Source organism: Rhea pennata, chromosome 9 (genome assembly GCF_028389875.1).
Source record: "Rhea pennata isolate bPtePen1 chromosome 9, bPtePen1.pri, whole genome shotgun sequence".
Classification (NCBI taxonomy): Eukaryota; Metazoa; Chordata; class Aves; order Rheiformes; family Rheidae; genus Rhea; species Rhea pennata.
In genome coordinates, this window is record NC_084671.1 from 2,178,373 (window position 1) to 2,182,008 (window position 3,636).

Genomic DNA, 3,636 nt, shown 5'->3' on the forward strand with positions numbered 1-3,636 from the left:
TAACACATAAGTATCTAACTAAAATAATAAAAATACTTTAAATTCCTTATTTGGTATCAGGGTGCAGTGAGGGCCTGCAGCTCCCTAGAGGAAGATGAGCTGTGCATGACAGTGACCTCAGCACAGGCAGTGCCCAACACGGCGCAGGCCTGTTGATAGTCCCAGAGAAGGTAAGTGATGAACCAGGTCCAGGATACACCCAGGGAATCCAGGCAAGAGCAAAAGGAGACAGGGCTATGGAATGGAGACAAAGCTACAGCATAGACAAAGCCCACCTGGGAGATGGGGCCAAAGCCAGGCCAGGAGAGAAGCTACAATATATGTATGAGGGGTCCACCCAGGACCCAAGACCCCCACTTGAGCTCAAATGGGATTCCTGGGCAGAGAGTGGAGGCCCCAGGTGAGGCTGCTCAGCACCATTAAAGCTGATTATTGCTCTCAAGGCCCTAGCACTCAGAATACATTTTTTTTTTTTTTTGGGGGGGGGGGGGGAAAGGAAATCACTGCCAGTTTGCTCAAATTTTGTTTGCATTCATAAACAGTTACCAGGAGTATTTGCAGATTGCTTCATCCTCTCTGGTCGCTGTCCTCAGGTGTTTCAGGTTTGCATCCAGTTCTTGGTCACCTATCACGCAGTGCTTTTTTTTTTTTAGGTGCTAGGGAGGTGGGGGACAGGTGTCCTTGCTAGCCCTAATGCCAGTGGAGCCTCTTGTCAACCCTCACTCTCCTGGAGCTCAGGTGACCCCTTCCAGCCTTCTCCCTGTTTCTCTGGAGATGGCTCCAACTACCCACGTGCTGAATTAATAGTGGGCACTGTGTAAGTATTTGAGCCAAATCATTTTAAGGCATATAACAAGATCTATTCCTTCCACAAGTCCATGTCCTACTGTATCCATACTACGTGATACTTGGGGGAATGGTCCATGTTATAACCTTTTGGTGTCTAGAACAATACCACTGTGTTGAGTGGAATACGCGTAAGTAACTAACAAGGTCTTGGAAATCTGTGAGAAAGAACAGCAGTTGGTTACATATAAATTCTGTGGCTGGAAGCCACAGAATACCTGTGAGAAGCAGTCAACATGAAGGTCAGAAGTTGAAGAGCAATGAAATAGTGACCCCCAAAGTCAAACGTGGCCCCCGAAATAAGTCTGCACATGTGCGCAGTATCATAGCCCAGTTATGGAACCAGGGCGGAGTTGGGCTAGACTCCCTGCACTTGCTGGCCCCAGGTGCCAGGACTCCCGCCTACCGCAAGTAATCATAAACACCAGAATTTTTCCGAAGGAGGGAGAGGCTGCTACACAGCAGAGGACCATGTTGCCTCCTTGGGGACACCCAAAAGGATTGTGCCTGCCGACTCTCTCTCTCACCATGCAGACGATCGGGACAAGCATTGAGGTGGTCCTTCTCAAGATTACCATTGAGTCGGTCTATTCGTAAGTATTTACTAATAAACAGCTTGCTGCTGAAGAGTGTTTGTGTTTGTGTGTGTGTGGGGGGGTGTTTGTGCTGGCTTGCCAAACTGGACATTTGGCCCCTGGGACTCTAACTAGAACACCTACTTAAAAAAAAATAAATAAAAAAGAATAAAATAAAAAAAAAAATCTGCATGCTTTTTGCCAGTCAACAACAGATAAGTCTTATGGTCATAAATGGGGAATTTCACAGTGCCAGGCAAATTTTGCTCAACTGCCAAAAACAACACTGAATCACTGCTTGAGCAGCAATTAAACTAGAACAATACTGATACCCAGAGCCTTCCTTTAATCGTTTTCCCAACCCTATGTTAATTAGCTAGGCTGCAGTAACTACAGAAATGATGATTCTATATAACAAGTAAAATTGTATTAAAAATTCAGTAAATTATACAACACTCTCTCCTTTCAAAATATTTTTAAATATTCATGTCTAAAAGTACATATCCTAGAAAGATCCTGGGATTGTTCATTAGACTCCTGGATCACTAATTGCCATTACCAGTTAGATCAGAGGTAGCATTTAAGAATAGGCAACGATCAGCAAGTCCAAAAGGCACCACCAGCACAGCAAGGCAAAGGGCAGGCCTAAAAGACACCAGAGCGGCCACCACTGCATTTGGAAGGCGTAGCAACCGCTGGAAATGCGAATTTATATGATCTTTGCTGAAAGCCTCAGTTCTGTGCTTCCCTCCAGGCCTGCTCTATGTAGGAACAGTGCAGAAACAGGCCTGGAAATTATGGTGTTGTGTAAAAACTGGGCAGTGCTGACACAACCAGCTGCATCTTAAAAAGCATCACGACAACTGCACCTCATCAGCCGAAAAGCTCCACTTCACCAAGCCTCTATAGGCCACGTCCTCAAAACGTAGTGCAGTGCCCTTCCTGCAGTCCTGCACCCTCTCACCCAAGACTGCCAAGAAAGACCCAACTTTTGGCAGTGGGAGCGTTTGCTGTGGGACTGCTGCGTAGCAGGAGGTCTCCTCCGAGGGGGAGGTGGTTCCCTTCAGGGGAGCTGCGTGCCATCGAGGCTGCAAGGCGGCGGCGCTACCGCCGCCAGCCCCACAGTGAAAACGCTGGGTCACCCCCCCCGTGGGGATTTCCTCCTGCTCGGCCAAAACGCCCTCGGTTATTTGGGGGCGAGACGGGAAAAAAGCGGCCTGGTAGGTGCGCCCGCCGCCCGCCGTTAGCGCGCGCAGCCCCCTCACGGGCCGCGGCCGCCGCCCGCCGTTAGCGCGCGCAGCCCCCTCACGGGCCGCGGCCGCGCCGCGCGCTAATGGCGGGCTGCGTCCCCGCCGCCGGCCCGCGGAGGGCGCCGCGCCGCCGCCGCTGAGGCGGCTTATGGCGGTGCGGGGTCCCTCAGCGCCCTCCGGAGGGCGGCGGCGGCCGCCGCGGGGGTGCTGCCGAGCCGCGGGGACGGGCCTGGGACTGGGCGTCCGCCTCCGCCGCGGCTGCCCGGCTCGCTGTGAGGAGCGGGCCTGCCATCGCGCTCGTGCGCTCCCTTTCCTCTCGCTTCCCTTCCTCCCTAGTTTCATTTATTCTTTTTTAAGGTAAGCATTATTAACACCTAGGAACGTGCGAGAATGTGTTTAGAGACTAGCTAGAGACGGGGACATGAGGAAGGGGTTAATACTGGGCAATATTTGTTTTACTGTTTATTTATTTGTTTATTTTTAAAAATAATAATATTATTTAAAACAAAGTTATTTCTTTAGCTTAGCTCGCCCCCCTCTTTTTTTTTTAATCAGGAATAATTAAATTACGAATACTGAACACCCTTGACAATGCCCCAAACATATGTATCTGGCACCTCTACAGGTCACTGGAGCTGTTACTGCTTGTCATCCAAGAACTTAAAGCAGTCGGATGCTGAGGGCAGTTTGCCTGCTGGAGAGCCAGGGAATTTGAGGCAAGTCTCCAGAGCTCCAGAAGAGACTTCTTCCTCATCTGCACAGCAGAGTTACTCTGAATGCAGTGGATTTCAGTTTTAAACCATTAAATACTTCTCTTGGGACGTGCTTACTCCAGAAGAGAGGATTAAAGCAAGAAAACAAGTGTCCAAACTGGAGTCTCAAGCTACAGCTTTCTTATTTCTAAATGTCTTGTGCCATAGCAGTTTTATTTCTAGTTAAATAAACACTAAAATCCTTTAGAAATG

The 3,636-nt window shown here is 49.3% G+C and overlaps 1 long non-coding RNA gene across 1 annotated transcript; it reads left to right on the plus strand.

Annotated features, from left to right (window-relative positions):
• Positions 1-2,866: 2,866 nt before the first annotated feature.
• Positions 2,867-3,636, plus strand: LOC134144362 (uncharacterized). Its single transcript, XR_009959337.1, has 2 exons — positions 2,867-3,028; positions 3,297-3,636. It is a non-coding gene; the product is annotated as an uncharacterized LOC134144362 (long non-coding RNA).